This window comes from Patella vulgata, chromosome 7, assembly GCF_932274485.2.
Source record: "Patella vulgata chromosome 7, xgPatVulg1.2, whole genome shotgun sequence".
In the NCBI taxonomy this organism is placed as follows: Eukaryota; Metazoa; Mollusca; class Gastropoda; family Patellidae; genus Patella; species Patella vulgata.
Window position 1 is genome coordinate 18,956 of NC_065885.2, and position 25,506 is coordinate 44,461.

Here is a 25,506-nt window from a genome sequence, read left to right on the forward strand (position 1 = left end):
CGAAAGTATTGAAGGGATCCACTTGCAAATTGACAGATATCGTCTTCGGCAACTCCTCCCCCCAATCCAATCATAAAAACCTATTAACCCCTGTGAAAAAACAAAAAACCTCGCCCCACCTCACCTAACCTAACCTCCCCTCACCTAACCTCAGATTCAAAATGCTATATTTCCGAAAGTATTGGAGGGATCCACTTGCAAATTGACAGATATCGTCTTCGGCATCTCCTCCCCCCAACCCAATCATCAATACCTATTAACCTCTGTTAAAAACCAAAAAACCTCGCCCCACATCACCTAACCAAAGCTCCCCTCACCCAACCTCAGATTCAAAATGCTATATTTCCGAAAGTATTGAAGGGATCCACTTGCAAATTGACAGATATCGTCTTCGGCATCTCCTCCTCCCAACCCAATCATAAAAACCTATTAACCCCTGTTAAAAACCAAAAAACCTCGCCCCACCTCACCTAACCTAACCTCCCCTCACCCAACCTCAGATTCAAAATGCTATATTTCCGAAAGTATTGAAGGGATCCACTTGCAAATTGACAGATATCGTCTTCGGCATCTCCTCCCCCCAACCCAATCATAAAAACCTATTAACCCCTGTGAAAAAACAAAAAAACCTCGCCCCACCTCACCTAACCTAACCTCCCCTCACCCAACCTCAGATTCAAAATGCTATATTTCCGAAAGTATTGAAGGGATCCACTTGCAAATTGACAGATATCGTCTTCGGCAACTCCTCCCCCCAATCCAATCATAAAAACATATTAACCCCGGTGAAAAAACAAAAAAACTTGCCCCACCTCACCTCGCCTCACTTCACCTCCCCTCACCTCAGATTCAAAATGCTATATTTCCGAAAGTATTGAAGGGATCATCTTGCAAATTGACAGATATCGTCTTCGGCAACTGCTCCCCCCAACCCAATCATAAACACCTATTAACCCCTGCCAAAAAGACAAAAAAAATAAATAAATAAATAACCGTGCATATTTATTTGAAAACTTTTTATTATATTCATATACTATAGAATGAAAGATATATTCGTTAAATTCTAGAAAATGATTGGTGATTGATGTTGATTATCTTTCTTTTAAACGCTGTGTATGATCGGTCTGGAATGTTTTTCTCGCGACACATTTCACTGTATTTTACATAGATTTTCTTCCACTGATTACCTAATGTATTATTGTCAAGAAGATAATGCAGAATTTCTATTTCTTGTGGGGTCCATTTTCCGACGAAATTTGCTGATCTGTGTACTTCTGGTTCGTGTTGGATTGTTGATTCATTTTCCTCTACGACGTCTTCAGGTGCTTCGTCGATCATGGGATCAGGAAGGTCATGGTGGATTTTCAGTTTTTTCGTGTTTGGTTTGATTTTGGAATAGTTCTTAATTTTGTAATCAATATCCTCGTGTAGTCTATAAATGCGACATCCTTTCATTCCAAGAAGAGAATGAGATAAAATATTAAGGTCCTGTAATTTGGAAATAGAAAATGGCACTGATAAGTAACGCATTCTTTCATATTTGACGAAATTGCCATCCATAAGAAAAGCTATGCACGATATTAAGAGAAGTAATTCCGTTTTACCCTTTTCGTCAATAGGTAATCCCTGAATACGCTTCAAGGTGGGTTCGATCCAAGGAAAAATTATTTCCTCGTCGTTGAAAATGTATACCATCTTAGATTCATAAATAAGATCTCTACGCACCATATCAGTTGCAATTTCCTCGGTTAATTTACGTCCATCGAAAGTATCATATGGCTGTTGCGTCACAGACCAAACTGTTTTTCCGGTCCAATGACTGTTTTGGTTTTTGGCAGCGTCAGTCATTCGCAGCGCAGGAAAATATTGAAAATTTAACTCTTTTAGACCCTGAATTATCACACTCACCGCATCTAACTCCTTTATGCGCAACAGTTCCAATACTCTACCAAAAACCAATGGGTATCGAAAAACTCCTTTTACGATATTTTCCGCTATAGCTCGACAGGTAAGAACGCCTACACACTGCGACCAATTTGGTTTAGTACCACTTTTGAGGCATGTTATTATAACGTGTTCTTCTAATTGCATCTTCATGAACCTACGGTCATGTATAAGATCGTTCAGTAAGATGATAACAGCTTGCTTTCCTACCACTGGTAAACAGCTCTTCAAATAATTGGTGAATTTGAAAGCTCTAGAGATTCTTTCTCGTTGTTCATCATTTTGTGTCCATATTCCCAAAGGCGGGGTTTCGTGTTCATTAATCGTTGTTGCGTTGGCTTCTTCTAGTGTTAAACAACCTAAATTATGACTAAGTAACAGATTTGAAATGGGTCTAGATAGAAAACACAACGTTTTACCATAAAACAACAATTCCAGAGCACACTCTATTTGAAACGATTTCCAACTAGGAAAATAGCCCCCCAAACCACTATTCCTTTCATAGAGGGTTTTCAGTTCGCCGCAGAGACTCAAACACACTTCCTTTAAAGCCTGTGAAAAGTAAAGTTGAAAATCGCCGTCTCCCTTTTCTGAAATAGGTATAAGGAGTGGTTCCTTATTCATCAAGGACGTAAGCTTGTCCAAGTTGATGAAATCGGTAGCGTTTAGGGTATCGCCTATATCAGTAGTCAGACACACAATTTCAACCCTCGGGCAAACTGGAAATGTAATTTTTGTCGAATTTTCATCCATAATAGATATATATTCAGTGGCACTCTTATGTAAATGTTGAACTGATTTAGGGTGAAGTAGCCCAGCTGTCACTATAGATCCGCTGATTGGATTATATCTACCGGAAGGATACATGTGTGGCGTGTCAACATAAAATTGGATGAACTGAAGTGTTTGAGGGTGATAAGCAAGTTCATATAAGGCAGGGGTGATAGCCATCCTCCTCCCATCTAGGTTTGATTGGAAATTGCAGGATTCGGATAGTGTCAACGACTTCCAAATTTGACCCCTGTTACCAATAAGAGGGCACAAGCCATTTCTCGACCAAACTGCATTCATACCCACAGGTGACAAATCTACCAACACAGCAGCATGAATACTCATTCTTTTAACGGTTGAGGTATCGACATAATCACTTAGCTGGATTTCATTTATGTCCCGTTCTCCGAACCGACAAGAGAATTTGAAGTGTTCAAAACCTGGCGGAACGTCCACAGACTCAATAGCACTATCCAAAAGGTCTAAATACCAAGACCTATCCGCAGGAGAAATTGTCCACTTCGACACATCATTAATTCGGTTTTTCTTAACGGATTCCCTTTTTAAATTTGTATTATTTGATTTCAGCTTCTCCACCATTGTCCTTTTCAGATCTGCAAACCAATCATTAACAAGTGATCGATAACAAGTTCTTCGTATATTGGACACACAGTTGAGAATAGGCAGTATCGTTAGAAAGCATTGCCACCCGCCATCACTGAAGATCTGCGCTCCAACACCCTCACGTAGTAGTCCATAAGCAGTTGGATTATACTTGACTAACGGTAAGTGTTTTTTAATTAGACTGTATATTGGAATTAAGCTAGTACATCCATTAGGCAGTATATTTATATATCTGACGGGTAGAGTTATTCCGCTGAAACTTGAATGTTCCAACACGATGCCATCAATGTCGCTCCTTAAACAAACACACGATTGGTGGATCAAATTAGACGTTTGGCAAGATCTAAAGGATATATATTCTTCCCTCTTCAAGAATTGTGAAACTGTCACACTGTTGAAAGCACCTAAAAAACAGTTAGCATTTTCCAGGCTCGTCTCCACAAATACGTCTTCCTCTGTCATTGTTCAGACTCAAAATAAAATTGAATACTTACCTACGGTCCTTATATAATGCCAAACTCGGGTTTAACCCTAACTCTAACACTGGGTTCAACCAAGGTAACCTAACCCTAACCCTAAAATTGAATACTTACCTACGGTCCCTATATAATGCCAAACTCGGGTTTAACCCTAGGTTTAACACTGGGTTCAACCTAGGTTTAACACTGGGTTCAACCTAGGTTCAACCTCTAACCCTAACCCAAAATTGAATACTTACCTACGGTCCCTATATAATGCCAAACTCGGGTTTAACCCTAGGTTTAACACTGGGTTCAACCTAGGTTCAACCTCTAACCCAAGGTACAACCCGAGGTTAAACCCCGGTACAACCCAGAGTGTTTCCTTGGCATTCATGCAGTTGTTTACTACACAGTAGAGATGGCAAGTCGACTCAGCGTCAGCTCTTCCGATGAAGAAGAAACTACAGAGGAGTATACCGCCTTAGAAGAGTTTACATGCCAGAATTTGGCAAGGTTTAGCGCCACAATTCGAAAAAATAAAAAGGAAATAGACGAAAGGCTCGAGACAATTGAAAAACAGCAAAATGAAATAATGACAAATGGAAAAAATAAAAAGGAAATAGACGAAAGGTTCAGCACAATTGAAAAACAACAAAATGAAATAATTAAAAAGCAAAATGAACTAGAAACCAAGCTCGATGAGATATGTAAAAAGCTATCGACTGCTGTAGTGTCTGAAGATAGGCCGCCGAGTGGAGAGAAACCCGAAGAAAGATGGATACAGAAAAGACATGCACCAGTAGAAAGAGAAGAGAGGGAGAATAAAAGTGTGGCACTACCAATTTCTAAGAAATTAAAACGCACACAAGCCAAGTTCACACCGCCAACGCAATTAGAGCAGCTCCCGGACGAATGGAGGGAAAAATTACGTCCCACAATGGAAAAAGTGACCCCATCAAAGCCCGATAAAATGACCACGCCGCAGATAGCTTTTTTTAACCACTGGGTCGCGCATAAAAGTAATCTGACAGGTAACTTACGACTGGATTATTCAATGTAAAACTATGGAACAGTTTCCAAGAAATATACTTCGAAATAAAAACCAAAACTTTTATTATTATGATTTATTATCATACAAGACTTACATAGCGCTATCTGTCACATACGTGTTCGGGTGCGCTTTACAATACATGTATAGAGACTATAAAAACAGTAAAAATAAAAAATATATATCTATATAATCTATGAAATTTATACAAAAAGAAATAAAAAAAACATATCTATAAAATCAGTAAAAAATCTATAAAAAACAAAAACACTATAAAAACTTGTAACTTATTAATCGTTCTATTTTTTTATATTTCAGCAAGCGCAACAACTGTCATGGAGTTGGTAGCCGAGGGGTGCCGGGCCGGAGTGTGGACCAAAGAATGGACGCCATCGGAAGGAAAGACGCTCTCCGAATATCTACTCAACAGGGTAAAAGGCGAATGCACGAAAAGAAGAAAATCCAGACAGACCGAGCGGTATGAACGTAAATTTCTTTCATATGAGAATTCCTCATTTGTTGATTTGCTCGACTACATGGAGTAAATAAAAAATTTAAAATAATTTGTAAGATTTTATTAGACAATAGTTTATGTTGTAAATTCTAATTGAAATGTAAACCCTACGATTGTTATAATACAGTTTGTATTTCATTTTTAAAAATGGTGTAAATTATAATTGAAATGTAAAATATGATTTTTATAATAATTTTTCAGTGATTTTATTAGTAAATAAAAAATTTTAAAATATAAGATTTTATAGTTAGTATTTCAATTTTAAAGATGTTGTTATATAAAAGTAAAATGTAACTTCGCACCGCACTCGCTGTTAGTAATTCATTACGAATACCAACAGTGGGTGCGGTGCGAAGTAGTATCCAAGTCCTAACCCTAACCCTAACCACTGACAGTCTATCTACTTAAATTAAAAACCAAAATCTGTAGAAATGCCCCCTCGACCAAAATAGTCTAATATTCTTAATGATTCTCTTCAATTTACATTTATTATCTTATTTTCTTTCAAAAATAATTCTTCAGTTTCAACCATCAGAAATTAAGTATGGCTATTTCCTTCCTTATAAGAAACGGAGAAAGAATCAATGTTAGACAAAGGACGAATAGAACTGTCTGGTGGGGATTTTGCATGAAATCACTATTAGTAATTCATTACGAATACCAACAGTGGGTGCGGTGCGAAGTAGTATCCAAGTCCTAACCCTAACCCTAACCCTAGAAATGCCCCCTCGACCAAAATAGTCTAATATTCTTAATGATTCTCTTCAATTTACATTTATTATCTTATTTTCTTTCAAAAATAATTCTTCAGTTTCAACCATCAGAAATTAAGTATGGCTATTTCCTTCCTTATAAGAAACGGAGAAAGAATCAATGTTAGACAAAGGACGAATAGAACTGTCTGGTGGGGATTTTGCATGAAATCACTATTAGTAATTCATTACGAATACCAACAGTGGGTGCGGTGCGAAGTAGTATCCAAGTCCTAACCCTAACCCTAACCCAACCCTAACCCAACCCTAACCCTAACCCTAACCCTAACCCTAACCCCCTAACCCTAACCCTAACCCTAACCCTAACCCTAACCCTAACCCTAACCCTAACCCTAACCCTAACCCAAAAAACCTCGCCCCACCTCACCTAACCTAACCTCCCCTCACCCAACCTCAGATTCAAAATGCTATATTTCCGAAAGTATTGAAGGGATCCACTTGCAAATTGACAGATATCGTCTTCGGCAACTCCTCCCCCCATTCCAATCATAAAAACATATTAACCCCGGTGAAAAAACAAAAAAACTTGCCCCACCTCACCTCGCCTCACTTCACCTCACCTCACCTCAGATTCAAAATACTATATTTCCGAAAGTATTGAAGGGATCAACTTGCAAATTGACAGATATCGTCTTCGGCAACTCCTCCCCCCAACCCAATCATAAAAACCTATTAACCCCTGTGAAAAAACAAAAAACCTCGCCCCACCTCACCTAACCTAACCTCCCCTCACCTAACCTCAGATTCAAAATGCTATATTTCCGAAAGTATTAAAGGGATCCACTTGCAAATTGACAGATATCGTCTTCGGCAACTCCTCCCCCTAACCCAATCATAAAAACCTATTAACCCCTGTGAAAAAAAACAAAAAAACCTCGCCCCACCTCACCTAACCTAACCTCCCCCCACCTAACCTCAGATTCAAAATGCTATATTTCCGAAAGTATTGAAGGGATCAACTTGCAAATTGACAGATATCGTCTTCGGCATCTCCTCCCCCCAACCCAATCATAAAAACCTATTAACCCCTGTGAAAAAACAAAAAACCTCGCCCCACCTCACCTCGCCTCACTTCACCTACCCTCACCTCATATTCAAAATGCTATATTTCCGAAAGTATTGAAGGGATCCACTTGCAAATTGACAGATATCGTCTTCGGCAACTCCTCCCCCCAATCCAATCATAAAAACCTATTAACCCCTGTGAAAAAACAAAAAACCTCGCCCCACCTCACCTAACCTAACCTCCCCTCACCTAACCTCAGATTCAAAATGCTATATTTCCGAAAGTATTGGAGGGATCCACTTGCAAATTGACAGATATCGTCTTCGGCATCTCCTCCCCCCAACCCAATCATCAATACCTATTAACCTCTGTTAAAAACCAAAAAACCTCGCCCCACATCACCTAACCAAAGCTCCCCTCACCCAACCTCAGATTCAAAATGCTATATTTCCGAAAGTATTGAAGGGATCCACTTGCAAATTGACAGATATCGTCTTCGGCATCTCCTCCTCCCAACCCAATCATAAAAACCTATTAACCCCTGTTAAAAACCAAAAAACCTCGCCCCACCTCACCTAACCTAACCTCCCCTCACCCAACCTCAGATTCAAAATGCTATATTTCCGAAAGTATTGAAGGGATCCACTTGCAAATTGACAGATATCGTCTTCGGCATCTCCTCCCCCCAACCCAATCATAAAAACCTATTAACCCCTGTGAAAAAACAAAAAAACCTCGCCCCACCTCACCTAACCTAACCTCCCCTCACCCAACCTCAGATTCAAAATGCTATATTTCCGAAAGTATTGAAGGGATCCACTTGCAAATTGACAGATATCGTCTTCGGCAACTCCTCCCCCCAATCCAATCATAAAAACATATTAACCCCGGTGAAAAAACAAAAAAACTTGCCCCACCTCACCTCGCCTCACTTCACCTCCCCTCACCTCAGATTCAAAATGCTATATTTCCGAAAGTATTGAAGGGATCATCTTGCAAATTGACAGATATCGTCTTCGGCAACTGCTCCCCCCAACCCAATCATAAACACCTATTAACCCCTGCCAAAAAGACAAAAAAAATAAATAAATAAATAACCGTGCATATTTATTTGAAAACTTTTTATTATATTCATATACTATAGAATGAAAGATATATTCGTTAAATTCTAGAAAATGATTGGTGATTGATGTTGATTATCTTTCTTTTAAACGCTGTGTATGATCGGTCTGGAATGTTTTTCTCGCGACACATTTCACTGTATTTTACATAGATTTTCTTCCACTGATTACCTAATGTATTATTGTCAAGAAGATAATGCAGAATTTCTATTTCTTGTGGGGTCCATTTTCCGACGAAATTTGCTGATCTGTGTACTTCTGGTTCGTGTTGGATTGTTGATTCATTTTCCTCTACGACGTCTTCAGGTGCTTCGTCGATCATGGGATCAGGAAGGTCATGGTGGATTTTCAGTTTTTTCGTGTTTGGTTTGATTTTGGAATAGTTCTTAATTTTGTAATCAATATCCTCGTGTAGTCTATAAATGCGACATCCTTTCATTCCAAGAAGAGAATGAGATAAAATATTAAGGTCCTGTAATTTGGAAATAGAAAATGGCACTGATAAGTAACGCATTCTTTCATATTTGACGAAATTGCCATCCATAAGAAAAGCTATGCACGATATTAAGAGAAGTAATTCCGTTTTACCCTTTTCGTCAATAGGTAATCCCTGAATACGCTTCAAGGTGGGTTCGATCCAAGGAAAAATTATTTCCTCGTCGTTGAAAATGTATACCATCTTAGATTCATAAATAAGATCTCTACGCACCATATCAGTTGCAATTTCCTCGGTTAATTTACGTCCATCGAAAGTATCATATGGCTGTTGCGTCACAGACCAAACTGTTTTTCCGGTCCAATGACTGTTTTGGTTTTTGGCAGCGTCAGTCATTCGCAGCGCAGGAAAATATTGAAAATTTAACTCTTTTAGACCCTGAATTATCACACTCACCGCATCTAACTCCTTTATGCGCAACAGTTCCAATACTCTACCAAAAACCAATGGGTATCGAAAAACTCCTTTTACGATATTTTCCGCTATAGCTCGACAGGTAAGAACGCCTACACACTGCGACCAATTTGGTTTAGTACCACTTTTGAGGCATGTTATTATAACGTGTTCTTCTAATTGCATCTTCATGAACCTACGGTCATGTATAAGATCGTTCAGTAAGATGATAACAGCTTGCTTTCCTACCACTGGTAAACAGCTCTTCAAATAATTGGTGAATTTGAAAGCTCTAGAGATTCTTTCTCGTTGTTCATCATTTTGTGTCCATATTCCCAAAGGCGGGGTTTCGTGTTCATTAATCGTTGTTGCGTTGGCTTCTTCTAGTGTTAAACAACCTAAATTATGACTAAGTAACAGATTTGAAATGGGTCTAGATAGAAAACACAACGTTTTACCATAAAACAACAATTCCAGAGCACACTCTATTTGAAACGATTTCCAACTAGGAAAATAGCCCCCCAAACCACTATTCCTTTCATAGAGGGTTTTCAGTTCGCCGCAGAGACTCAAACACACTTCCTTTAAAGCCTGTGAAAAGTAAAGTTGAAAATCGCCGTCTCCCTTTTCTGAAATAGGTATAAGGAGTGGTTCCTTATTCATCAAGGACGTAAGCTTGTCCAAGTTGATGAAATCGGTAGCGTTTAGGGTATCGCCTATATCAGTAGTCAGACACACAATTTCAACCCTCGGGCAAACTGGAAATGTAATTTTTGTCGAATTTTCATCCATAATAGATATATATTCAGTGGCACTCTTATGTAAATGTTGAACTGATTTAGGGTGAAGTAGCCCAGCTGTCACTATAGATCCGCTGATTGGATTATATCTACCGGAAGGATACATGTGTGGCGTGTCAACATAAAATTGGATGAACTGAAGTGTTTGAGGGTGATAAGCAAGTTCATATAAGGCAGGGGTGATAGCCATCCTCCTCCCATCTAGGTTTGATTGGAAATTGCAGGATTCGGATAGTGTCAACGACTTCCAAATTTGACCCCTGTTACCAATAAGAGGGCACAAGCCATTTCTCGACCAAACTGCATTCATACCCACAGGTGACAAATCTACCAACACAGCAGCATGAATACTCATTCTTTTAACGGTTGAGGTATCGACATAATCACTTAGCTGGATTTCATTTATGTCCCGTTCTCCGAACCGACAAGAGAATTTGAAGTGTTCAAAACCTGGCGGAACGTCCACAGACTCAATAGCACTATCCAAAAGGTCTAAATACCAAGACCTATCCGCAGGAGAAATTGTCCACTTCGACACATCATTAATTCGGTTTTTCTTAACGGATTCCCTTTTTAAATTTGTATTATTTGATTTCAGCTTCTCCACCATTGTCCTTTTCAGATCTGCAAACCAATCATTAACAAGTGATCGATAACAAGTTCTTCGTATATTGGACACACAGTTGAGAATAGGCAGTATCGTTAGAAAGCATTGCCACCCGCCATCACTGAAGATCTGCGCTCCAACACCCTCACGTAGTAGTCCATAAGCAGTTGGATTATACTTGACTAACGGTAAGTGTTTTTTAATTAGACTGTATATTGGAATTAAGCTAGTACATCCATTAGGCAGTATATTTATATATCTGACGGGTAGAGTTATTCCGCTGAAACTTGAATGTTCCAACACGATGCCATCAATGTCGCTCCTTAAACAAACACACGATTGGTGGATCAAATTAGACGTTTGGCAAGATCTAAAGGATATATATTCTTCCCTCTTCAAGAATTGTGAAACTGTCACACTGTTGAAAGCACCTAAAAAACAGTTAGCATTTTCCAGGCTCGTCTCCACAAATACGTCTTCCTCTGTCATTGTTCAGACTCAAAATAAAATTGAATACTTACCTACGGTCCTTATATAATGCCAAACTCGGGTTTAACCCTAACTCTAACACTGGGTTCAACCAAGGTAACCTAACCCTAACCCTAAAATTGAATACTTACCTACGGTCCCTATATAATGCCAAACTCGGGTTTAACCCTAGGTTTAACACTGGGTTCAACCTAGGTTTAACACTGGGTTCAACCTAGGTTCAACCTCTAACCCTAACCCAAAATTGAATACTTACCTACGGTCCCTATATAATGCCAAACTCGGGTTTAACCCTAGGTTTAACACTGGGTTCAACCTAGGTTCAACCTCTAACCCAAGGTACAACCCGAGGTTAAACCCCGGTACAACCCAGAGTGTTTCCTTGGCATTCATGCAGTTGTTTACTACACAGTAGAGATGGCAAGTCGACTCAGCGTCAGCTCTTCCGATGAAGAAGAAACTACAGAGGAGTATACCGCCTTAGAAGAGTTTACATGCCAGAATTTGGCAAGGTTTAGCGCCACAATTCGAAAAAATAAAAAGGAAATAGACGAAAGGCTCGAGACAATTGAAAAACAGCAAAATGAAATAATGACAAATGGAAAAAATAAAAAGGAAATAGACGAAAGGTTCAGCACAATTGAAAAACAACAAAATGAAATAATTAAAAAGCAAAATGAACTAGAAACCAAGCTCGATGAGATATGTAAAAAGCTATCGACTGCTGTAGTGTCTGAAGATAGGCCGCCGAGTGGAGAGAAACCCGAAGAAAGATGGATACAGAAAAGACATGCACCAGTAGAAAGAGAAGAGAGGGAGAATAAAAGTGTGGCACTACCAATTTCTAAGAAATTAAAACGCACACAAGCCAAGTTCACACCGCCAACGCAATTAGAGCAGCTCCCGGACGAATGGAGGGAAAAATTACGTCCCACAATGGAAAAAGTGACCCCATCAAAGCCCGATAAAATGACCACGCCGCAGATAGCTTTTTTTAACCACTGGGTCGCGCATAAAAGTAATCTGACAGGTAACTTACGACTGGATTATTCAATGTAAAACTATGGAACAGTTTCCAAGAAATATACTTCGAAATAAAAACCAAAACTTTTATTATTATGATTTATTATCATACAAGACTTACATAGCGCTATCTGTCACATACGTGTTCGGGTGCGCTTTACAATACATGTATAGAGACTATAAAAACAGTAAAAATAAAAAATATATATCTATATAATCTATGAAATTTATACAAAAAGAAATAAAAAAAACATATCTATAAAATCAGTAAAAAATCTATAAAAAACAAAAACACTATAAAAACTTGTAACTTATTAATCGTTCTATTTTTTTATATTTCAGCAAGCGCAACAACTGTCATGGAGTTGGTAGCCGAGGGGTGCCGGGCCGGAGTGTGGACCAAAGAATGGACGCCATCGGAAGGAAAGACGCTCTCCGAATATCTACTCAACAGGGTAAAAGGCGAATGCACGAAAAGAAGAAAATCCAGACAGACCGAGCGGTATGAACGTAAATTTCTTTCATATGAGAATTCCTCATTTGTTGATTTGCTCGACTACATGGAGTAAATAAAAAATTTAAAATAATTTGTAAGATTTTATTAGACAATAGTTTATGTTGTAAATTCTAATTGAAATGTAAACCCTACGATTGTTATAATACAGTTTGTATTTCATTTTTAAAAATGGTGTAAATTATAATTGAAATGTAAAATATGATTTTTATAATAATTTTTCAGTGATTTTATTAGTAAATAAAAAATTTTAAAATATAAGATTTTATAGTTAGTATTTCAATTTTAAAGATGTTGTTATATAAAAGTAAAATGTAACTTCGCACCGCACTCGCTGTTAGTAATTCATTACGAATACCAACAGTGGGTGCGGTGCGAAGTAGTATCCAAGTCCTAACCCTAACCCTAACCACTGACAGTCTATCTACTTAAATTAAAAACCAAAATCTGTAGAAATGCCCCCTCGACCAAAATAGTCTAATATTCTTAATGATTCTCTTCAATTTACATTTATTATCTTATTTTCTTTCAAAAATAATTCTTCAGTTTCAACCATCAGAAATTAAGTATGGCTATTTCCTTCCTTATAAGAAACGGAGAAAGAATCAATGTTAGACAAAGGACGAATAGAACTGTCTGGTGGGGATTTTGCATGAAATCACTATTAGTAATTCATTACGAATACCAACAGTGGGTGCGGTGCGAAGTAGTATCCAAGTCCTAACCCTAACCCTAACCCTAGAAATGCCCCCTCGACCAAAATAGTCTAATATTCTTAATGATTCTCTTCAATTTACATTTATTATCTTATTTTCTTTCAAAAATAATTCTTCAGTTTCAACCATCAGAAATTAAGTATGGCTATTTCCTTCCTTATAAGAAACGGAGAAAGAATCAATGTTAGACAAAGGACGAATAGAACTGTCTGGTGGGGATTTTGCATGAAATCACTATTAGTAATTCATTACGAATACCAACAGTGGGTGCGGTGCGAAGTAGTATCCAAGTCCTAACCCTAACCCTAACCCTAACCCTAACCCAACCCTAACCCTAACCCTAAAAACAAAAAACCTCGCCCCACCTCACCTAACCTAACCTCCCCTCACCTAACCTCAGATTCAAAATGCTATATTTCCGAAAGTATTAAAGGGATCCACTTGCAAATTGACAGATATCGTCTTCGGCAACTCCTCCCCCTAACCCAATCATAAAAACCTATTAACCCCTGTGAAAAAAAACAAAAAAACCTCGCCCCACCTCACCTAACCTAACCTCCCCCCACCTAACCTCAGATTCAAAATGCTATATTTCCGAAAGTATTGAAGGGATCAACTTGCAAATTGACAGATATCGTCTTCGGCATCTCCTCCCCCCAACCCAATCATAAAAACCTATTAACCCCTGTGAAAAAACAAAAAACCTCGCCCCACCTCACCTCGCCTCACTTCACCTACCCTCACCTCATATTCAAAATGCTATATTTCCGAAAGTATTGAAGGGATCCACTTGCAAATTGACAGATATCGTCTTCGGCAACTCCTCCCCCCAATCCAATCATAAAAACCTATTAACCCCTGTGAAAAAACAAAAAACCTCGCCCCACCTCACCTAACCTAACCTCCCCTCACCTAACCTCAGATTCAAAATGCTATATTTCCGAAAGTATTGGAGGGATCCACTTGCAAATTGACAGATATCGTCTTCGGCATCTCCTCCCCCCAACCCAATCATCAATACCTATTAACCTCTGTTAAAAACCAAAAAACCTCGCCCCACATCACCTAACCAAAGCTCCCCTCACCCAACCTCAGATTCAAAATGCTATATTTCCGAAAGTATTGAAGGGATCCACTTGCAAATTGACAGATATCGTCTTCGGCATCTCCTCCTCCCAACCCAATCATAAAAACCTATTAACCCCTGTTAAAAACCAAAAAACCTCGCCCCACCTCACCTAACCTAACCTCCCCTCACCCAACCTCAGATTCAAAATGCTATATTTCCGAAAGTATTGAAGGGATCCACTTGCAAATTGACAGATATCGTCTTCGGCATCTCCTCCCCCCAACCCAATCATAAAAACCTATTAACCCCTGTGAAAAAACAAAAAAACCTCGCCCCACCTCACCTAACCTAACCTCCCCTCACCCAACCTCAGATTCAAAATGCTATATTTCCGAAAGTATTGAAGGGATCCACTTGCAAATTGACAGATATCGTCTTCGGCAACTCCTCCCCCCAATCCAATCATAAAAACATATTAACCCCGGTGAAAAAACAAAAAAACTTGCCCCACCTCACCTCGCCTCACTTCACCTCCCCTCACCTCAGATTCAAAATGCTATATTTCCGAAAGTATTGAAGGGATCATCTTGCAAATTGACAGATATCGTCTTCGGCAACTGCTCCCCCCAACCCAATCATAAACACCTATTAACCCCTGCCAAAAAGACAAAAAAAATAAATAAATAAATAACCGTGCATATTTATTTGAAAACTTTTTATTATATTCATATACTATAGAATGAAAGATATATTCGTTAAATTCTAGAAAATGATTGGTGATTGATGTTGATTATCTTTCTTTTAAACGCTGTGTATGATCGGTCTGGAATGTTTTTCTCGCGACACATTTCACTGTATTTTACATAGATTTTCTTCCACTGATTACCTAATGTATTATTGTCAAGAAGATAATGCAGAATTTCTATTTCTTGTGGGGTCCATTTTCCGACGAAATTTGCTGATCTGTGTACTTCTGGTTCGTGTTGGATTGTTGATTCATTTTCCTCTACGACGTCTTCAGGTGCTTCGTCGATCATGGGATCAGGAAGGTCATGGTGGATTTTCAGTTTTTTCGTGTTTGGTTTGATTTTGGAATAGTTCTTAATTTTGTAATCAATATCCTCGTGTAGTCTATAAATGCGACATCCTTTCATTCCAAGAAGAGAATGAGATAAAATATTAAGGTCCTGTAATTTGGAAATAGAAAATGGCACTGATAAGTAACGCATTCTTTCATATTTGACGAAATTGCCATCCATAAGAAAAGCTATGCACGATATTAAGAGAAGTAATTCCGTTTTACCCTTTTCGTCAATAGGTAATCCCTGAATACGCTTCAAGGTGGGTTCGATCCAAGGAAAAATTATTTCCTCGTCGTTGAAAATGTATACCATCTTAGATTCATAAATAAGATCTCTACGCACCATATCAGTTGCAATTTCCTCGGTTAATTTACGTCCATCGAAAGTATCATATGGCTGTTGCGTCACAGACCAAACTGTTTTTCCGGTCCAATGACTGTTTTGGTTTTTGGCAGCGTCAGTCATTCGCAGCGCAGGAAAATATTGAAAATTTAACTCTTTTAGACCCTGAATTATCACACTCACCGCATCTAACTCCTTTATGCGCAACAGTTCCAATACTCTACCAAAAACCAATGGGTATCGAAAAACTCCTTTTACGATATTTTCCGCTATAGCTCGACAGGTAAGAACGCCTACACACTGCGACCAATTTGGTTTAGTACCACTTTTGAGGCATGTTATTATAACGTGTTCTTCTAATTGCATCTTCATGAACCTACGGTCATGTATAAGATCGTTCAGTAAGATGATAACAGCTTGCTTTCCTACCACTGGTAAACAGCTCTTCAAATAATTGGTGAATTTGAAAGCTCTAGAGATTCTTTCTCGTTGTTCATCATTTTGTGTCCATATTCCCAAAGGCGGGGTTTCGTGTTCATTAATCGTTGTTGCGTTGGCTTCTTCTAGTGTTAAACAACCTAAATTATGACTAAGTAACAGATTTGAAATGGGTCTAGATAGAAAACACAACGTTTTACCATAAAACAACAATTCCAGAGCACACTCTATTTGAAACGATTTCCAACTAGGAAAATAGCCCCCCAAACCACTATTCCTTTCATAGAGGGTTTTCAGTTCGCCGCAGAGACTCAAACACACTTCCTTTAAAGCCTGTGAAAAGTAAAGTTGAAAATCGCCGTCTCCCTTTTCTGAAATAGGTATAAGGAGTGGTTCCTTATTCATCAAGGACGTAAGCTTGTCCAAGTTGATGAAATCGGTAGCGTTTAGGGTATCGCCTATATCAGTAGTCAGACACACAATTTCAACCCTCGGGCAAACTGGAAATGTAATTTTTGTCGAATTTTCATCCATAATAGATATATATTCAGTGGCACTCTTATGTAAATGTTGAACTGATTTAGGGTGAAGTAGCCCAGCTGTCACTATAGATCCGCTGATTGGATTATATCTACCGGAAGGATACATGTGTGGCGTGTCAACATAAAATTGGATGAACTGAAGTGTTTGAGGGTGATAAGCAAGTTCATATAAGGCAGGGGTGATAGCCATCCTCCTCCCATCTAGGTTTGATTGGAAATTGCAGGATTCGGATAGTGTCAACGACTTCCAAATTTGACCCCTGTTACCAATAAGAGGGCACAAGCCATTTCTCGACCAAACTGCATTCATACCCACAGGTGACAAATCTACCAACACAGCAGCATGAATACTCATTCTTTTAACGGTTGAGGTATCGACATAATCACTTAGCTGGATTTCATTTATGTCCCGTTCTCCGAACCGACAAGAGAATTTGAAGTGTTCAAAACCTGGCGGAACGTCCACAGACTCAATAGCACTATCCAAAAGGTCTAAATACCAAGACCTATCCGCAGGAGAAATTGTCCACTTCGACACATCATTAATTCGGTTTTTCTTAACGGATTCCCTTTTTAAATTTGTATTATTTGATTTCAGCTTCTCCACCATTGTCCTTTTCAGATCTGCAAACCAATCATTAACAAGTGATCGATAACAAGTTCTTCGTATATTGGACACACAGTTGAGAATAGGCAGTATCGTTAGAAAGCATTGCCACCCGCCATCACTGAAGATCTGCGCTCCAACACCCTCACGTAGTAGTCCATAAGCAGTTGGATTATACTTGACTAACGGTAAGTGTTTTTTAATTAGACTGTATATTGGAATTAAGCTAGTACATCCATTAGGCAGTATATTTATATATCTGACGGGTAGAGTTATTCCGCTGAAACTTGAATGTTCCAACACGATGCCATCAATGTCGCTCCTTAAACAAACACACGATTGGTGGATCAAATTAGACGTTTGGCAAGATCTAAAGGATATATATTCTTCCCTCTTCAAGAATTGTGAAACTGTCACACTGTTGAAAGCACCTAAAAAACAGTTAGCATTTTCCAGGCTCGTCTCCACAAATACGTCTTCCTCTGTCATTGTTCAGACTCAAAATAAAATTGAATACTTACCTACGGTCCTTATATAATGCCAAACTCGGGTTTAACCCTAACTCTAACACTGGGTTCAACCAAGGTAACCTAACCCTAACCCTAAAATTGAATACTTACCTACGGTCCCTATATAATGCCAAACTCGGGTTTAACCCTAGGTTTAACACTGGGTTCAACCTAGGTTTAACACTGGGTTCAACCTAGGTTCAACCTCTAACCCTAACCCAAAATTGAATACTTACCTACGGTCCCTATATAATGCCAAACTCGGGTTTAACCCTAGGTTTAACACTGGGTTCAACCTAGGTTCAACCTCTAACCCAAGGTACAACCCGAGGTTAAACCCCGGTACAACCCAGAGTGTTTCCTTGGCATTCATGCAGTTGTTTACTACACAGTAGAGATGGCAAGTCGACTCAGCGTCAGCTCTTCCGATGAAGAAGAAACTACAGAGGAGTATACCGCCTTAGAAGAGTTTACATGCCAGAATTTGGCAAGGTTTAGCGCCACAATTCGAAAAAATAAAAAGGAAATAGACGAAAGGCTCGAGACAATTGAAAAACAGCAAAATGAAATAATGACAAATGGAAAAAATAAAAAGGAAATAGACGAAAGGTTCAGCACAATTGAAAAACAACAAAATGAAATAATTAAAAAGCAAAATGAACTAGAAACCAAGCTCGATGAGATATGTAAAAAGCTATCGACTGCTGTAGTGTCTGAAGATAGGCCGCCGAGTGGAGAGAAACCCGAAGAAAGATGGATACAGAAAAGACATGCACCAGTAGAAAGAGAAGAGAGGGAGAATAAAAGTGTGGCACTACCAATTTCTAAGAAATTAAAACGCACACAAGCCAAGTTCACACCGCCAACGCAATTAGAGCAGCTCCCGGACGAATGGAGGGAAAAATTACGTCCCACAATGGAAAAAGTGACCCCATCAAAGCCCGATAAAATGACCACGCCGCAGATAGCTTTTTTTAACCACTGGGTCGCGCATAAAAGTAATCTGACAGGTAACTTACGACTGGATTATTCAATGTAAAACTATGGAACAGTTTCCAAGAAATATACTTCGAAATAAAAACCAAAACTTTTATTATTATGATTTATTATCATACAAGACTTACATAGCGCTATCTGTCACATACGTGTTCGGGTGCGCTTTACAATACATGTATAGAGACTATAAAAACAGTAAAAATAAAAAATATATATCTATATAATCTATGAAATTTATACAAAAAGAAATAAAAAAAACATATCTATAAAATCAGTAAAAAATCTATAAAAAACAAAAACACTATAAAAACTTGTAACTTATTAATCGTTCTATTTTTTTATATTTCAGCAAGCGCAACAACTGTCATGGAGTTGGTAGCCGAGGGGTGCCGGGCCGGAGTGTGGACCAAAGAATGGACGCCATCGGAAGGAAAGACGCTCTCCGAATATCTACTCAACAGGGTAAAAGGCGAATGCACGAAAAGAAGAAAATCCAGACAGACCGAGCGGTATGAACGTAAATTTCTTTCATATGAGAATTCCTCATTTGTTGATTTGCTCGACTACATGGAGTAAATAAAAAATTTAAAATAATTTGTAAGATTTTATTAGACAATAGTTTATGTTGTAAATTCTAATTGAAATGTAAACCCTACGATTGTTATAATACAGTTTGTATTTCATTTTTAAAAATGGTGTAAATTATAATTGAAATGTAAAATATGATTTTTATAATAATTTTTCAGTGATTTTATTAGTAAATAAAAAATTTTAAAATATAAGATTTTATAGTTAGTATTTCAATTTTAAAGATGTTGTTATATAAAAGTAAAATGTAACTTCGCACCGCACTCGCTGTTAGTAATTCATTACGAATACCAACAGTGGGTGCGGTGCGAAGTAGTATCCAAGTCCTAACCCTAACCCTAACCACTGACAGTCTATCTACTTAAATTAAAAACCAAAATCTGTAGAAATGCCCCCTCGACCAAAATAGTCTAATATTCTTAATGATTCTCTTCAATTTACATTTATTATCTTATTTTCTTTCAAAAATAATTCTTCAGTTTCAACCATCAGAAATTAAGTATGGCTATTTCCTTCCTTATAAGAAACGGAGAAAGAATCAATGTTAGACAAAGGACGAATAGAACTGTCTGGTGGGGATTTTGCATGAAATCACTATTAGTAATTCATTACGAATACCAACAGTGGGTGCGGTGCGAAGTAGTATCCAAGTCCTAACCCTAACCCTAACCCTAACCCAACCCTAACCCTAACCCTAACCCTAACCCAACCCTAACCCAACCCTAACCCTAACCCAACCCTAACCCTAACCCTAACCCTAACCCTAACCCAACCCTAACTTCCTCGAGTCATGATAAAACCTGTAGACTAACCGGTTTGTTTGTTTTCTAAGCCCACCTTCCGACTGCTTGACAACTCCCTTGCCCCAGGCCAATGTTCTCTGTGGGGCACCCTAACCGGTAACCCACCCCTCATCCTACCCTAACCCTAACCCCTAACCCTAACCCTAACCCTAACCTAACCCTAACCCTAACCCTAACCCTAACCCTAACCCTAGTGCGGTGCGAAGTAGTATTCAAGTCCTAACCCTATTTCCTAACCCTAACCCAACCCCTAAACCTAACCCAACCCCTAACCCAAACCCGATTTATAAGGGTCCACCCGTTTTGATCATAGATTCCGTAAAAAATAAGAGTTGAACATGTTCAAAATCGTTTTCTTCCTTAATACCTACGCTAAATTATCGCCCTAGCCCGTGCATCTGGGTTCGAGGGCGACTCCAGAACCCGAAAATCTTAGATGTTAGAGAATGTTTCTTGAAAAAGTACAGGGTTGGGTTCTGAACGGGTCAGGTTCATAAATGGGTAACGATTTTCTGGTTGAGGTATTTAGGTTTGGGTTAATATTTTTCGGGTTCGTGAAGCTGGGTTCGATGGCGAGTCACAAACCCGAAACAATTTGATGTTTGAGAATGTTTCTTGAAAAAGTATAGGGTAGGTTTCTGAAAGGGTCGGGTTCAGATACGGGTACCGGATTTTTGATTAAGGTATTTAGGTTGGGGTTAATTCTTTTCGGGTTCGTGAATCTGGGTTCGATGGCGAGTCCCAAACCCGAAAAAGTTTGGTGTTTGAGAATGTTTCTTGAAAAAGTAAAGGGTCAGGTTCTGAAAGGGACAGGTTCATAAATGGGTAACGGTTTTCTGAGTAAGGTATTTAGGTTTGGGTTAATGTTTTTCGGGTTCGTGAATCTGGGTTCGATGGCGAGTCCCAAACCCGAAAAAGTTTGGTGTTTGAGAATGTTTCTTGAAAAAGTAAAGGGTCAGGTTCTGAAAGGGACAGGTTCATAAATGGGTAACGGTTTTCTGAGTAAGGTATTTAGGTTTGGGTTAATGTTTTTCGGGTTCGTGCATTTGTGTTCGATGGCGCGTCCCGAACCCGAAAAAGTTCAGTGTTTGAGATTGTTTCTTGAAAAAGTAAAGGGTAAGGTTCTGAGAGAGTCAGGTTCAAAAATGGGTTCCGGTTTTCTGAGTAAGGTATTTAGGTTTGGGTTAATATATTTCGGGTTCGTGCATCTGGGTTCGATGGCGAGTCCAGAACCCGAAAATCTTTGATGATTGAGAATGTTTCTTGAAAAAGTACAGGGTTTGGTTCTGAACGGGTCAGGTTCATAAATGGGTACAGATTTTCTGGTTGAGGTATTTAGGTTTGGGTTAATATTTTCCGGGTTCGTGTAGCTGGGTTCAATCGCGAATCACAAACCCGAAACAGTTTGATGTTTGAGAATGTTTCTTGAAAAAGTATAGGGTAGGTTTCTAAAAGGGTCAGGTTCAGAAACGGGCACCGGATTTTTGACTAAGGTATTTAAGTTTGGGTTAATTTTTTTCGGGTTCGTGAATCTGGGTTCGATGGCGGGTCCCAAACACTGATTTACTACAAACATCATATTAACGCTTAATTATAAACACTCAACATCTTTCGCATTGATATTAGCCAGGGATAGTAATTTTTGCATTTTGATTTCATTTCCTTGCTTTTAAATGTTACCGAGCTTCACGGCTTCGCCGTTCGCTTTTTAAAGCTCAATATACCTGTGGGGAATGCGAAAACCCTGTTATTTGGGTGGTACCATTTTATATATTAATATTGAAGGTGACATCAGTGCTTTAACTTTTAAAGATGCAGCTGGGAGTTTTTACACGATACTAATAAAAATTTAACCCGTTTATCAACTCTATTTCTTTTTATTATACATATTACAACTGATCCTTGTTTATAGCCTTCAATTTATTCCTCGATGTTTACGTTATTTTGAGACTAACAAACGTTACTTATTATCTGTTTAATGGGGTGAGAATAAAGAGTTTTTTAGTGCTTAATTGTTACAAGTGCAGTGCGAAGCGGTTGGTCTAGCTGGCCGGGCGCCTTTCCACTCTCTCGATTTTTCAAAATAACAAGTGAACTTCTCTGCTCAAATACATACACATACATTGCAAGCCATAGGCCTACATGTACTCCATAAATTATGCAAAAACTATTTGTAGAAAGTATACTCCGCCAATTTTAAGGCAAATATATACGGGAATTCACATTCACGCGTTATAAAATACATTGCGATATGTACAACTTTGCATGAAGAGTGGCTTTATAACCACGCCTTCTTTTAATTTGACATTAAAAACCTGGAGTCAACATATAAAAAAAAATATCAAAACCAAAAAAAACTGGTGACACTTTGCCGAAACTTATGAGACTAACATACGGTAGTTTTTATTCATATTGTTACCAGTCCATAACTTAGTGGATTATTTCGCAGGGGTCTGTAGCCTGTTGGACAACCGCTGTTTCAGTTCACCTGAGAAGCACGATTTTACGGAACAAACATAAACACTGACATTGTAAGTACATAAATTAAAAACCAAAATCTGTAGAAATGCCCCCTCAACCAAAATAGACTAATATTCTTAAGGATTTTCTACAATTTACATTTATTATCTTATTTTTTTAAAAACATAATTCTTCAGTTTCTACCATCAGAAATTAAGTATGGCTATTTGCTTCCTTATAAGAAACGGAGAAAGAATCATTGTTCGACAATGAACGAATAGGAATGTCTGGTGGGATTTTGCATGAAATTCATCAATCCGGGCGGGGCGGAAAGTAGTAATTATCCCCTAACCCTTTCCCAAGAGACCAAATAATAGGGATACTGGGGTAGGGTCGGGTTATCTGCTTTATTTCTCGGAAGATCATATAACAAAACACTGTATGTAGTCATAAAATACAGTTTTAATCAAAATGTTATTTATAAACACGCAACGACTTTCGCATTGATATTCACCATTTTCTTCGGATCCATTGCTTTATAAAACAACATATACCTACGGTGAATGCGAAAAATACCCTGGTATTATCAATTAAAATGGTCGATGACCAAAATAGATTATCATCTTAAAACTCACACGACTAGTCAAAATGTCTACGCGGTGCATGTAAAGAACTTAGTCTTTATAGCGTAATAAGTCTTTGGCGTTGTTTTCGCGTTTGGATCTTATCAACCAGGACTTTAGAATTTTAATACGATTCGACAATAGACAAATGTATATCACAGGCGCAATTTCAGAGTCCTACTACTTATAGTTTATGAAAAAAATTGCATTTTGTACCATATCGGGTGCGGTGCGAAGTAGTATTCAAGTCCTAACCCTAACCCAACCCTAACCCAACCCTAACCCTAACCCAACCCTAACCCAACCCTAACCCTAACCCTAACCCTAACCCTAACCCTAACCCTAACCCAACCCTAACTTCCTCGAGTCATGATAAAACCTGTAGACTAACCGGTTTGTTTGTTTTCTAAGCCCACCTTCCGACTGCTTGACAACTCCCTTGCCCCAGGCCAATGTTCTCTGTGGGGCACCCTAACCGGTAACCCACCCCTCATCCTACCCTAACCCTAACCCCTAACCCTAACCCTAACCCTAACCTAACCCTAACCCTAACCCTAACCCTAACCCTAGTGCGGTGCGAAGTAGTATTCAAGTCCTAACCCTATTTCCTAACCCTAACCCAACCCCTAAACCTAACCCAACCCCTAACCCAAACCCGATTTATAAGGGTCCACCCGTTTTGATCATAGATTCCGTAAAAAATAAGAGTTGAACATGTTCAAAATCGTTTTCTTCCTTAATACCTACGCTAAATTATCGCCCTAGCCCGTGCATCTGGGTTCGAGGGCGACTCCAGAACCCGAAAATCTTAGATGTTAGAGAATGTTTCTTGAAAAAGTACAGGGTTGGGTTCTGAACGGGTCAGGTTCATAAATGGGTAACGATTTTCTGGTTGAGGTATTTAGGTTTGGGTTAATATTTTTCGGGTTCGTGAAGCTGGGTTCGATGGCGAGTCACAAACCCGAAACAATTTGATGTTTGAGAATGTTTCTTGAAAAAGTATAGGGTAGGTTTCTGAAAGGGTCGGGTTCAGATACGGGTACCGGATTTTTGATTAAGGTATTTAGGTTGGGGTTAATTCTTTTCGGGTTCGTGAATCTGGGTTCGATGGCGAGTCCCAAACCCGAAAAAGTTTGGTGTTTGAGAATGTTTCTTGAAAAAGTAAAGGGTCAGGTTCTGAAAGGGACAGGTTCATAAATGGGTAACGGTTTTCTGAGTAAGGTATTTAGGTTTGGGTTAATGTTTTTCGGGTTCGTGAATCTGGGTTCGATGGCGAGTCCCAAACCCGAAAAAGTTTGGTGTTTGAGAATGTTTCTTGAAAAAGTAAAGGGTCAGGTTCTGAAAGGGACAGGTTCATAAATGGGTAACGGTTTTCTGAGTAAGGTATTTAGGTTTGGGTTAATGTTTTTCGGGTTCGTGCATTTGTGTTCGATGGCGCGTCCCGAACCCGAAAAAGTTCAGTGTTTGAGATTGTTTCTTGAAAAAGTAAAGGGTAAGGTTCTGAGAGAGTCAGGTTCAAAAATGGGTTCCGGTTTTCTGAGTAAGGTATTTAGGTTTGGGTTAATATATTTCGGGTTCGTGCATCTGGGTTCGATGGCGAGTCCAGAACCCGAAAATCTTTGATGATTGAGAATGTTTCTTGAAAAAGTACAGGGTTTGGTTCTGAACGGGTCAGGTTCATAAATGGGTACAGATTTTCTGGTTGAGGTATTTAGGTTTGGGTTAATATTTTCCGGGTTCGTGTAGCTGGGTTCAATCGCGAATCACAAACCCGAAACAGTTTGATGTTTGAGAATGTTTCTTGAAAAAGTATAGGGTAGGTTTCTAAAAGGGTCAGGTTCAGAAACGGGCACCGGATTTTTGACTAAGGTATTTAAGTTTGGGTTAATTTTTTTCGGGTTCGTGAATCTGGGTTCGATGGCGGGTCCCAAACACTGATTTACTACAAACATCATATTAACGCTTAATTATAAACACTCAACATCTTTCGCATTGATATTAGCCAGGGATAGTAATTTTTGCATTTTGATTTCATTTCCTTGCTTTTAAATGTTACCGAGCTTCACGGCTTCGCCGTTCGCTTTTTAAAGCTCAATATACCTGTGGGGAATGCGAAAACCCTGTTATTTGGGTGGTACCATTTTATA